The sequence below is a fragment of the Rhipicephalus sanguineus genome, chromosome 1 (assembly GCF_013339695.2).
Source record: "Rhipicephalus sanguineus isolate Rsan-2018 chromosome 1, BIME_Rsan_1.4, whole genome shotgun sequence".
In the NCBI taxonomy this organism is placed as follows: domain Eukaryota; kingdom Metazoa; phylum Arthropoda; class Arachnida; order Ixodida; family Ixodidae; genus Rhipicephalus; species Rhipicephalus sanguineus.
Genome location: NC_051176.1, coordinates 225046284 through 225060056, shown reverse-complemented (window position 1 = coordinate 225060056; position 13773 = coordinate 225046284). Strand labels below are relative to the sequence as shown.

Below are 13773 nucleotides of genomic sequence, written 5' to 3'. Positions count from 1 at the left end.
ACTATGGAAACGTTCTTTCTGCGATGTACGCTGAACTAGCAGCTCGCAAGGAACGAGAACGCGCCCTCGCCCGCGAGAGACAACGCCGACGCAGGCAGCGTCTGCTAGTGACTTTCCTGATTGAAAAAAAAAAAAAAAATCCGACTGCTCGCGCTGCACAACCGTTCACCGACCACCCCGTATATATATAGGCACTGGATCTTGACCTGCAATGTAGTGCCGGTGGGAGATTTCTCTTGTGCGTAGTTGAACAATAAAGATTCGCAGCATGCACGTTAACTAAAAGCGGACTGCGGGTCTGTGTATCTAATCTTTCTTCTGCCTCTCATTGCCCATAAGCAGTGATTCTGCTGAGGGGAACACCGGCGCACACTGCATGCTTCGCCCCTCCACAGGTTTCACGTTAGTGGAGCTGAAACACCCTTCCCTACATGCTTCGCTCCTCCCCAAATTTTGAGCATTTATTTTCAAGCACTTATAACCTGGCTGAAGAAGACGCTAGAGTCGTCTATCATACAATAAAGAACGACTCGAGCGTCTTTATATCACCACGAAGGTAAGCGCGCAATGAAAATAGATGCGAACAGCGCAGCACAAAAGGGTTGCGCTATTCGCATTCCTTTTGATCCACCCGGTAAATGCTGTAATACATGACATGCAGGCGTACGTAAAGATACAAGATTGCAGCCATAAAGAGATGCGTAGTGTTCCATCTGAGGTTTACCTTATACCAATTTTGCCGCAGCTGCGCGCATATACCGACGTTTTAGAGGCGCATTTTAGTTTATGAAGGGGACTAACTTGGAGAGAAGTGATCCTGAAAAGGAGCAGAAATCTTGCAGTGCCTTCGATCCTTGAGGCTGTAAGAAAACCACGTTAGGCGCAGAAATATCTCGGAGGGAGGCAGGGGATGTCCAATACTTTGACTGGGAAGAAAAAGAAGATGGCTTTTGCCTTTAAGTCGTCTTAAGTGCATGCGTAAGGGACCCTGTGAGATTTTTTTTTCTTTATCGATAAACGGAAATAAAAAAAAAGTCAATCGTGATTTCGTTCCGTTCCATTTGCAGAGTGGAACACAACAGTATGACATACAAAGGCATGCGAATGGTGTGGTTGCAATAGCCTGAAATAGAAAATAAAACGAGAATACTATCAAACTCGAATGCAAGTATCCGAACCGGCAGCACGGCCTGACAGACTGCCTGCGGAATACGTACAGTGGGGATGGAAAGAAATGCGAATATTCGGCATCTAATTCTGTGCTGTTTCGCATTTATTTTCAAGTGGTTGTAGCCTGGATTACTGATGAAAAGACGACGTCATCCATGACACAATCAAAGACCATCTAGCATCTTTTTATTGCCACCACGGTCAACTTATGAAAACAGCGCGCCGCTATGTTCGCGTTTCTTTCCATCCCCCCTGTACCCATGAAAGCCTGCGAGAAGCACAAATGTATTTAAACTCGGATGCAAACACGAAATCGTGAGCTTCGCAATACGCGCGGCCGTTCAGCGCCAGCTTCTGTAGTCTACTCGCACAGCGGGACTCTAGCTGCTCTAGCACAGCGTAAAGCACAGCGCCACTAGGGGCGCCACCACGCGGCAGCGGCAAGCGGAGGCGGAGCGCGCGCTCGACGGCCCGAGGAGAGCGTTCGCCCAGGCAAGGACGCTGCTCGAATGCGCGACTTTTCCGCCCGTTTGTGCAAAGGTCCGCTGAAGGGAAGGCTCGAAGGCGGTACCAGCACATTCAAACAATTTCAACGGGTGTTGCGTGAGCACCGTTTACTCTCAGGCATGAGCTTCCAGATATGGTTCCCTGAGGTTTCTGGACCAAGGTTTTCCTTTTCGGGTAACCATGTTGGCTTGAGGTATCAGCTTCGTAAAAAAAAAAAAAAGAAACATTTGTTACTCTGTACCTCAGCTCATAGCAAGTTGGTGAAGCGCGGTATTGTTTTTGCATGCTTGCATAACACATTAACCATGTCGTACTGCCGTTCGATAAAGGAAAGCTTCAGCTGGTAGATTGCTCGTTTGAAGGCAGCTGGGTATATCCTCGCTAGAAGTCGAAGATCAGCGACACATGCCGTGATCCACAGGCAACAGCTCTTAAGAAGGTGGCCGTAATTTCGTATCCACACCGTATCTCACATAAGCCCAAGAAGGCAGGACAAAAAGCGGCGTTGTCTGTTATTTTTCGTCACCCCATAAACTATCGCAGTTAGTACCAGAACCAATCCTGTAGAAAGGCCCTCGAACCATTGTAAAATCAAGCACTAAAAGAAATTTGTTGACAGGCGTAAGTGCCTGAGAAGTTATATTGGCCAGACAAGCATATATGCTTATATCTCTGATCAGAAATTCAAGCGCCTCAAATCGTAACCAAACAGTACAAAACGTCGTGAAACCGCAGAAATATGCCTGTGTGCGTTTGCAAGACACAGTAAAAAAGTGCCAAAAGGCAATGATGGTTACCTGAAGTCTCATTGTTTGGAATGCAGCTGCATATCTTTATTCCAGAGAACAGCAGTATTGGCCACACAACCTCACGATAGAACTATATCAATACTGAGGCTGCGGCGATAGCCAATGGAAGCTGCGTCAGCAGACACCCTATATCGCATTAACAAAAATAACTAGCTTACATAAATTCACCCACACGTGGTGTTCCGTCTTAGCTTGGCTACGTTTTGTTACGAATTTCCTTTATCGCTTACTTGCACAGGCATGTTGATTTGATCACGTGTGTATATATTTGTGTGTTGCTGCCTGTAATAAATTCCAGCTGGAAGTCTGCGCTTGTCCTTGCCGCTTATCTGGCCGTGCACTGTGTCCGACTTTTGCGCTGAAGCTTTTAAATATGGAATATCAAGAAGCCCGCTCCCATACCTTGCTTCTAAAGTCCCTAGATTTTTCCTGGGAAAAATCTAGGCGCTTTAAAAGCAACGAACAGGGAAAAATCTAGGGACTTTACTTGCTTCCTTCAGACGTCACTGTCGCCGCAATGGGAGCATGCACTGGACGACTGAAAGCAAATACCGGCTGAGTCAGTCGCATGCAGTTATAGTGGCGTTTTGAAAACAAGGTAATCCTTGTTGACTTGACACAAATGAAGTTAGGTGCTGTTGTGCCACGCTCCGGATTTGCCATAAAGGCGTCGGGGGATGGAAAAAGTATTTAGAGCTCCTCGCAACAAGACCGTCCTTCGAAGGATGTTCTTGCCACTCACTGCAGCATGAGCGGATGTCAACTCCATGCCAAAACAGAGCAACGGCTTGCCACTCCCATTACTCTACTAAAAGGAGCAACTGCAAGGGGACGAACCGCTGCTCTCCTTTCAGTTGCTCCTTCGGGGGATGAACAGTTAGCCCCCCCTAGTTTCTCCTTTAGGACCAACTGTTACTCCCGCCAGTTGCTGCTTCCTGATGCTCCTCAAGGGAACAACGGATGCTCCTTCCCGTTACTCCTCAGTTTCTTCTTGGGAAAAAAAATCAGTTTTTGATTGACTTATCCAGCATATTGAGGTTTATACAGATATGTGTTTAGATGTACAAACGATATACAGACATCCCATTCAAAAATAAATTTCAGAAAATTTGCAACACACAGGGTTCGAACTCGCGACCACTTAATCGCCATGCGCGTATGTTAACCACTATGCCACAACACGCTACGAAGCCGTCTGAAAAAAAAACGGGCAAATACCGATGGGTCGTTGCGCGTTCTGACATAATAATAATAATAATAATAATAATAATAATAATAATAATAATAATAATAATAATAATAATAATAATAATAATAGGAGTTTAACGTCCCAAAACCACGATATGATTATGAGGGACTCCGTAGTGAAGGAATCCGGAAATTTCGATCACCTGGGGTTCTTTATCGTGCACCTAAATAGAAGTACACGGGCCTCAAGCATTTTCGCCCCCATCGAAAATGCGGCCGCTGCGGCCGGGATTCGATCCCGCGACCTTCGGGTCAGCAGTCGAGCACCGTAAACACTACATGACACGTTAGTGCAAGCTGATGTGATAGTCAGGAATAAAGAACCGCTAACAAAGGAGATAATTGAGACAGAGATGACAGATAGATTTCGCACTCGATGAGCGAGCACGCCATCAGTCCGGTTATCTGGAAAGGAACTCGCGTTTTTTAGGTTTGACAGCAGATAATCTTGTAATCATGGCTGTGAGACATGCGCACTCACTGAACGAAGGATGTGAATTTTCGAGGGCTATTTTCTTTGTTTGACACCTTAATGACACTGTAATTTATGCATGTATCTATGTATATGTACCACTTCAAATTAACAATTGTTGAAAGTTACCGCTTGTGCTGTCTTGCCTGTGTCCCCATTTCCAATTTGCGCTATTGCTCTGGCGAGACATGATGGTCATCGGCGGTTTCGCGCAACCAGGCACAGTCTATATATTTAGGCACTTGTAGCGACGTCGCAGCGTAGCGGACCCCACTGCCCTATATATGGTCAGGCGACAACTGCCGCAGCAGCTGCGAAAGCTGCCTCCGAGCACCGCGCGCTTCCAGCTTGCTTAGAAGCAGCGGCCGCGACAGAGGATAGTTGCAATGGTTCTTTCACGAAGCTACTCGATTTTGTTAGATAAAGCAGGTCACGCGAACCGCCTAATTTTTGCCACATAGCCGATGAATCGGCATTGAAAACGAGTTCTCGCATTTTACAGCTGCGACCAATATCTTGCGACAGTCTCGTACAGCGGTCTCGTATGAACAGGAAGCCGAGAAAAACATATTCTACCTTCCTTGTGCGTTTCCGCGTAACTAACCGCCACGCAGCTCATCCGTACACCGTTTTTTTTTTTCTTCTTTACACGACGGCAAACAGCGCACGCACCAGCGAAAACACAGCTGGTAAGCATGGCGGCGAAAGCACTACGAAACTACGGCCCGACGATAGCGCCGCCACATTTTCATGACGTAGGGGCGGTGGAATAGGCCTGTGAGAGTAATATAAGAGCACTAAGAGTGATTAAATGCGCCATTATCGGTAATACAGGCCTCACATACATAGCAAATACATAGCAAAAAAACTAAATATGTAGTTTTTCGCTCGAGGAGAAATAACGTTGACACCAGCAGCATAAGTATTAGCTTAAACAATAGCCCTATACAAGAAGTTGACACATTTAAATATCTGGGCGTCATTTTTGACCAACATATACATTGGGAAGCGCATATTCAGAGTGTGTGCAGGAGGGTCGCGTGCGGATGTTACCACCTCATCAAAGCAAGAAAATATTTCCCCCGTGAAATACTCAAATCTCTACACTATGCGTTTTGTCATAGCCATATCAGTTATTGTATAGAATCATGGGGCGTAACTTACAAAACATACCTACAACCTTTACAAAAATTACAGAAAAGGGCATTGAAAATAATTAATCCTAACAGTAACAATGATATAATTCACGACATTTTCCAGACACAGCAAGTGTTATCGCTTAAGGCTCTGTGTAATCATAAGATTTCAATTTCAGTTAATAGCATTATGTGCACTAACTTTCCTATTACTCGTAATGTGTTCTGTTTTCCGACGCGCAGTACGAGACATGCTCTAAAAGGCAATCTGAATTTACCAAAATGTTATAATGTATACGGTGAAAGAGTGATCGAATTTAGTGGAACAAAAATATGGAATGTCCTACCTTTGGAGGTTAAAACCGCACGTAATTTTAAGCAGTGTAGTAAATTCTTTTTTCTTGCGAACCAGGACCTTTAACATATCTGCAATAACTATTCGGGTGCACTTGTGAAAACCATTGTTCGTTTGTTTGTCTGTTAAGATATGTAATTGTATACCTAACTGTAAATACTGCACTGACCTGAATGTTTTATTATTAACACTGGACCGGATACTAGTCTTTCCTGGCTATCGGTCCAGATATCTGTATAAGCATGATTGTAAAAAAAATGAAAATAAAAGCACTTGACTTGACTTGACTTAATACAGGCCTCACACCTCGATGGCATATGCACGAGACGAGACCGACAGCAAACCTTTAGCGTTATGAAAGCTCGCCAAGCGTCGTACACGCTGCTTGCACGCGATTGTTTGGACTCCTGTAGGATATCGTGCTCCGGCAATAAAGAAAGCCTCGATTTCAAGTCACGCCGTCCGGGAATTTTAAATACTCACAAACTTCATGTCGCCACGTCGCGCGCATTCACACCGACGAGTGACAGGTATCCGCGACTGGCGACCGATGTTCACACCGGCGACCACGACGTGCCCTTCGTCACACACACGAGTGCATCCGCTTACGCATATATTTACGCCTGTTTTGTTACCACGGCCACGTAAAACAGTCTTTGAGGTATTCCGACGTCATGCTCTTGTGCCGCTGATTGGTTCAGCAGCTTTGCCATTGCAGCCGCGGAGGCGGAGAATCGTTCAGTGAGCGACTTCGGGGACTTCACCAAAGTGACCATTTGCAACCGTCGCCTTGCGACCAACCTGGTCGCGCGACCCCTGTCAGTCGCCGGTTTGAACGTGCCCTAAAACGCCAGCGACTCATAAAAGACCGCGGTCGTGGTTCACACCGGCGATAGCGATGTGCCTTTCTTCAAACCTGCTAACGCGTCTGTTTACGTCTTTTTCGTTGCATGAACAACTACAGCCACGTAAAATAAACTTGCCGCAGGTTTTTTGATGTGCTCTTGGGCCACTGATTGGTCCAGCAGTTTTGTCGATCCAGTCACTGAGCTCGAGCGACTACATGAAAACGGTCGCTTTTCCATCAAAGCCACCACTTGCGACCGCCGCTTCGCTGCCAACTTGGTCGAGCGACCTTTGTCATTCGCAGGTGTGAATTCGCCCTTATGCAGTTTACCCTACGGTAAGTACGGAAATACCATACCGTCCTGGTCGGCACGTCGCTACTTTAATCTGCAGGAGCTGTGCTACAGTACGCATCGAGCAACTCGCGAAGCTAAGACTAAGCTAGCGCACAAACCGCCGGTTTGTTACATAGCCACATATTGCTAACGAGCAGCCCAGGGGCGTAGCCAGGGGGGGGGGGGTCAAATCCCCCCAAAATTTTTCAATTTTGCTTACGTATATATATATACACGCACACATACCAACGAACGCACGAACATACATAAAGTATGGTTGAACCCTCCCCCCCCCCCCCCCCCCCCTTCCGAAAAAAATTTCTGGCTACGACCCTGGCACAGCCCTTTCGGATTGTGGATCCAGATGTCGGTCGGGACATGTGGTGGAATTAGGGGTGTGCGAATATTCGAGTTTCGAATTCGAATCGCATAATATCTCATCGAATAACTTGATTCGACTTTCGAATAGCTAGTATTCGAAGCTTCGAATAATTCGACAGGACGAATATCTAAAAAATGAAAAGGCCAATGGTGCAACTTGGTAGGGTGAGGTGGTTAAACTAACGCTAACGTCGTTACAGTAGGACTTTTGTTAAAACTTTCACCGATATCCTTGTTCAAAAGCGAGCGCATGTTTATTTTAAAGGAGATTACGTCATTTCCGCACGTAAAAAAAGAACACATGAGAAAACGGTCAAGCCCTTCTCAGCTTCGCTTCCGGGACGATGGCACAGACTTCTTGCATAGTTCGGTCGTATACGCCTCAAGCGCCTTAAAACATCCCGACTCCGGCCTGCGAAACCCTCGATGATTGGCTTCATATGTGAAAACTTGTTCACGCTGATCAGTCGCCCCTGCCACACTGCCGCACCGCAGCACTCGTTCAGAAACTCCTGTCCATGGGCGTCCGGAGGGGGGTGCAAGGGGGGGCACCTGCCCCTCCCTGGAATTTCGGATAATATTTTTCTATGTGGTAGCAATGAGAGCTTGATTAGCACACTCAGGTGCCGGCCTTCTCTATTTCCAACCAATTTCGCGTTTTGCACACTATTGAATAATCTTGCCGGTGATTTCATGGCAGTGAAAGCTGTCAGTGCTGGATCCCCCCCCCCCTCCCTTGCACCCCCCTGCAATAAGTTCTGCGGACGCCCTTGCTCCTGTCGTTCCGGCGCGCAGTTAAAACGCTGTTTTGAACGGGCGCCCGAAGATTTTTGGGCCCGGTGCACTCATGACGATGAAGCACGGCATTACCGTTGTCAGATAAGCCGTAAACACCGTAACATCAATATAACAATATCTGGGGTTTAACGCCCCAAAACCAGGATATGATTATGAGAGACGCCGTAGTGGAGGGCTCCGGAAATTTCGACCATCTGGTGTTCTTTAACGTGCACCTAAATCTAAGTACACGGGCCTCTACCATTTCGCCTCCATCAAAATGCGACCGCCGCGGCCGGGATCGAAACCGTAGAGCCTGAAGCCAGGCCATGTGGAAGAGCTTGTGTTTCTGCATAACAATTTGTAGTCTTTCGGTAGCAGTCACCCACCGCGTAATGTGCTCGAGGACATGAGCAGATTTAATTTCTTTGTTCTTTCTTTCAATTTTCAATAACATCTTTTGTATACGATATTCCGTACGATATTCGATATTTTTGGCCACTATTCGGCACTATTCGTCGAATTCAATTCGAGATATGTCACTATTCGCACACCCCTAGGTTGAATACGTGAACTTGGAAACCATGGGATCGACAATACGATGCAAGTGATTGAGCGAAAGTCCATCGTGGATGAGTAGACAGGGGTAATGTCTAAGGTCTGAGACAAAGAAAATATTGCAAGAATGTCATGCAATTATGCAAATGCTGCATCATATTTCCGCCTTCAACTTACACACAAGTATGCTTCTATAGACGAGTTCACATATATCATGTATGACGATCTTGCTGGTTCGAGCTTTTTTGTTAATTGCTTCGCTACAAGCAGCGTTGTTGTGTCGTTTAACTTTATTCTTTGTGCCCTACAACTTTGTTTCCAAAATGTATTAACTTGTCCAGATCTCTTTAGGAAAACCCACCGTTGGGAACACGAAACGTACAGCTATATTCCGTTTCGAAATTGTTAACTGCGCAAGCAAGGCCACAACACGTCGATCAGTTGATTTATGACGACGCACGTGTCATGGTTGATAGTAGCACATCGGATGCCTTAAAAACATGCCCATATTAATTGCACCTGCGTGTGGGAGACACTGCAAATCTGGATAAAAATAAATCACTACAACAGCAGTACACAATACTTACATGACACATGGGTAGAGTGCATCAACGAACACCTAAAATAACTTCACGTGGTCGAGCAGGCTCTTAACTAGCGGGCGCACCGAGTGACAAAGGTCCTTGAGCAGTTACCGCTTATTTCGGCAGATGGCGCCACAATGCTGTAACGGCGCGAAATATCGTGACGGAGTCGCGAATGGGACGGCGCGAAAGGGACGGCTATCAGCTGTGCACACGCTGCTTCTACAAAGCCAGGATCCTTTTGGCTCCTGCCCTCCAAATTTTATTACAGTGAACCTTGAACGTGAAGTCTGGCGAAGAGCAAAGAGAGGCGGCTCGGTGATTATGGCACCGCGCTGCGCGTGAGGTTTCAATTTCGGTTTCGGGACGGGGGCTATTATGAAATTGTGGGTGTGCGGGTGATTACGTAGGAAATAAATTGAGGGGGTGTCAAGCTCAGTATGGAAGGGTGGAGGGGAGGGGGTATAAAATAAATCCCTGCTCCAAGTTCATTTGAAAACACCAAACAATCGATGATGCTTTTACTTACTCCTGTCCTATTAAATCTCAAGCAAAGGTTATTGTTCCTCCACTTAAAAAAATAACAAAGTTGTCGCCATAATATTTTCATGTTTATGCACAGCCCTTCCGCATCAGTTTCACTTTCAGTGGTCCTTCGAATGTGAAATGTCCGTTCTCGTAGCTTTAACAAAAGTTTGTTTGAATGAATAAAAATTTCTTCATTCGGCTAAATAATTTCGAGGATGGGTTCAAAACGTCTTATGAACTTAGCCACCTGAGGTTGATAATTAAAAAATGCCAGGCCTGCGCTGAAACCGCAGCACAGTCACAGCGAAAGCTGGAAGAGCGGCGATTCTAGAGCCCGTCGGAAGCTCTCTTGGGGCTACAATACAAGTACAATAGAAAGGTACCCACTACGCCATAAATCACAATTTTTATGAATTTGGGAAGCGCCTACTAAGCCATTATTTTTCATTCTGCGGAGAAGCGAGGCACCAGCTACACGTCTGTAAGGCATTATGTGCACTTTGTTGACGCGACGACTGATGACGATGAAGAATTAAGGCTCATCCCTTTGTAATGGGTTGGAAGCTTTAAACGGCCCACCAGTTATGTAATTTGCTTCGGGTGACAACCGCTCGCTATTTCCCTCTCCCGTCATGCTGTATAACATACGTTGACGTGAGACAGAGACGGGGGGGGGGGGGGGTGAAGAACTTTACTGAGACCCCGAGGAAATGGATCATGCGCTTGTGGGCTTCCTTGGCTACCAATACAAGTGCACTTGCGAGGAAACCACTACGCTCTAAATCATTGTAATTTTACTGCGACCCCGAGGAAATGGATCATGCGCTTATGGGCTTCCTTGGCAACCAATACAAGTGCACTTGCGAGGAACCCACTACGCTATAAATCATTGTAATTTTCGAGAAGTAGGGCAGCAGTCACTGCCATTTTTCGTCATTTTACGGAGAGCCGTGGTACCTGCTAAACAAATGTAAGGCATTATGCGGTGATGCTGTGCCTGATGACAACGAAGAATTATGGCAGAACCCTTTGTAATGGGTTGGAAGCATTCAACAACCTACTCGTTGCGCAATTCGCATTGTGTGACGACTGCTTACAGAATTCACGTTGTGCGACGCTTGGTGCTTATTTTACTCTTCTACCACGCTATATTGCATATACTAATGTGGTTCCTTCCCGACATGAAACCTGTATAGGACCTTTTTGCAAAGCAGTTTCAAGCACCGGCATGGCTGAGATCACATTCTGCTTCTGGACACGGACGCGTGCGGACGCAGGATGGCTGGCTCGTCAAGAGCTGTGAAAGCGGTCGACGCTGGCCGCTGTTTCTCGTGCACATCATTGCCCAAGGACTACCGTGTAATTCTGCCACCGTTGCCATCAGGAGAAGGACTCAGACGCACACTGGTTCTGCACTGCGACATCGCAGGGCGCCCGTATGGGATAAATGACTTTCGAAAGCCGCTCAAGGAACTATAGGCACCATTCAACAGGTGAGCGGCATAGGAGCGTATCAGATGTCGCACGTTTGGCTCCTTAACGTGAAGACAGATGAGGCCAAGAAGACACTTTTGAACGCTGGCATATTGTCCGTGAAAGACCGACCTTGCCTCGTCGTCGATCCAGAAAGGCAAGAGGTTCGCTTGAAGTTGCACTGGGTAGCCTTCGACGTCAACGCAGAGACTGTACGGCATGCATTCCGGGAGTACGGTGAAGTTAAAGAAGTCATCAGCGACAAGTGGAGAGATGAGGACTTCGAAGGAGTTGAGTCAACTACAAGATTCGTTCGGCTTTTACTAAAGGAAGGCGTTACTACTGATCGTATACCGCACCAGATGCGTCTCGGCAGCGGTACCGCATTGGTGGTCGTGCCAGGACGAGCGCCGCTGTGTCTGCGTTGCCGGAACACCGGACACATTCGTCGCGATTGCAGGGTGCCCAGATGCGCTGGGTGTCGCGCCTTTGGGCACGAGCAGATGGATTGTACTCGTTCCTACGCCAGCGCAGCAAGCCGAGGAACGAATGCTGATCAGAGTGAACTACTCATGGATGAAGAAGAAGCAGAGAAGGCCGCGGCGTCTGAGGAGACGGTGGAAGCGTCTCAGGCAGTGGTGACCAACGAAAGCAAGGTGGCGGAATCTAAACAAGATACAGACGAAACGACGGAGGTGGACACCGTGGTGAATCAGCGTTCCACTGGGGTACGGATCCAAGACAGGCTTGAACCAGTTGACCGCCCTGATGCCACGGTAGACATGGAGACAACGGAGACCATGCCAGCCAAACGACGTCTGAACGAGGGAGACGCGGCGTCCCAGCAGCGTCCGACCCAAGAAGAGCAAGGGCAGTGGCGAGTGGCTGGTCCCCAAAAGCCTCGGGGTGCCGGCCGTCTGCGTTCGTCGTCGCTTTCACGCGGCGGCGATGGGACGACGCCTTGAGCGTCGCCCCGACAGTGGGTATCTGTTCATAGTGGAATAGGTAAGGTAAGCGCCGTTCGCTCGGCTTTCTCTCATCAAGATGGCGACGATTAGCTTCGCGACGCTAAATGTACGCGGGCTTTCCGCCAAACGGCGGCAAAACCAGCTTTACCGCCTGATTATCGAACAAGATCTCGACATCGTCGCAGTACAGGAAACTAAAGTAGAGAGTGAAGAGCACGCCGAGTGAATGGTGCGGCCTTTCATGAGACACTATGATGTGTGCGTTTGTCATGCGGTTCGGCAGGGTGCCTTTTGTTAATTCGGCAGAGCCTTGGTGCGAAAGTGGAGTCCGTGACTACCTGTGAGGCGGGTCGCTTTATTATATGTGATTTTGCCTTGTTTAGAGAAAACTGGAGAGTGATCTGTCTGTACGCGCCCACTAAGATTCAAGATCGAAAGAATTTTTTTGAGAGCTTGATATGTTTTTAAAATGTGAACGTAAACTAATTTTTGCGGGAGATTTCAACTGTGTTTGTACGGGAAGAGACAAAACGAGTTTGGGACCACACAGTGATGCTAGCACTGCTGCTCTAATCGATATCTTAGCGGAGGCTCAGCTAGAAGACGTAGGCGAGTGTCTTTGCAGTGGGAAAGGGGTCATGTTTACCCACTTTCAGGGTACGAGTCACGCTAGACTCGACAGAGTATACGTGTCTGCTGAACTGATCCCCTCGTGCCATGATTACAGAGTTACACCTGTCCCGTTTAGTGATCATTGTTTGGTTTCGTTCTCCACGGGTAAACATAAAAGGAATAACAAACGCTTCTCTTGGGAACTCTGGAAATTTAATGTAAAGTTGCTAAAGGATGAAGTTTTCAATCGCCTCTTTATAGAGGTCATAGAAGACTTAGCAACTAGAACATCTGAAGGCTGGGGACATAAGTGGGAACTATTTAAACAGACCATTAAACTCAAAGCACTTGAGAGAGCCAGTATCCTGAGACATGCTGAAAAAGAACTTGAAGCTCGCTTGCGTGAACACCTGCATCAGTTAATAGCAGCGGAATGCACCCAGGCAGGCACATTCTCAGAGGAGATAAAAAGCACGAAACAGAAGCTAGAGCTGATTGACCAAGAACGATATCGGGGAGCAATAATTCGAGCTCGAGCAGAAAACTTGTTCGCGGGAGAAATGCCAACAAAGCGAGCTCTGGGAGCTGAAAAGAGATATGCTTGCAAAAATGAAATAAGTGAAATAGATTATAAAGGAGCAACGTACAAGAAGAAAGAAGCAATAGCCGGCGTTTTTTTCGAATACTACAAAGAGTTATTTACACCAATCAGCATACAGGCTGATCGTTTTAAAAGTGATTTCATATCATTAATGCCAAGACTGGCTGATGAAAGGAAGGATTTTTTAGAAAGGCCCATAACAGAAGAGGAGGTAAGAAAAGCAATTCATAAGCTAAACAATGGCAAGTCTCCGGGACCGGACGGCTTGAGTGCTGCAGTTTACAAGGCATTTCAAGACGTTATTGCACCTGTTTTGACGGAAGTATTTAACGAGGCCTTTGAACGTAAACAATTACCACCATCTTTTTTGTCAGCCCACACGGTGTTAATACCAAAAACAGAAGATCCAGTGA

General features: G+C 46.9%; 1 long non-coding RNA gene and 1 pseudogene across 1 annotated transcript in view; one reads left to right on the top strand and one right to left on the bottom strand.

The window, feature by feature from the left end:
• LOC125760121 (uncharacterized) overlaps nt 1–8341 on the bottom strand; it is a 29357-nt gene extending 21016 nt beyond the window's left edge. The window contains exon 1 of the long non-coding RNA XR_007417786.1: nt 8273–8341. This is a non-coding gene — a long non-coding RNA (uncharacterized LOC125760121). The remainder of the gene's footprint in view (nt 1–8272) is intronic.
• Nucleotides 8342–10984: 2643 nt separating this feature from the next.
• Nucleotides 10985–12144, top strand: LOC125757181 (uncharacterized; annotated as a pseudogene).
• Nucleotides 12145–13773: the final 1629 nt, after the last annotated feature.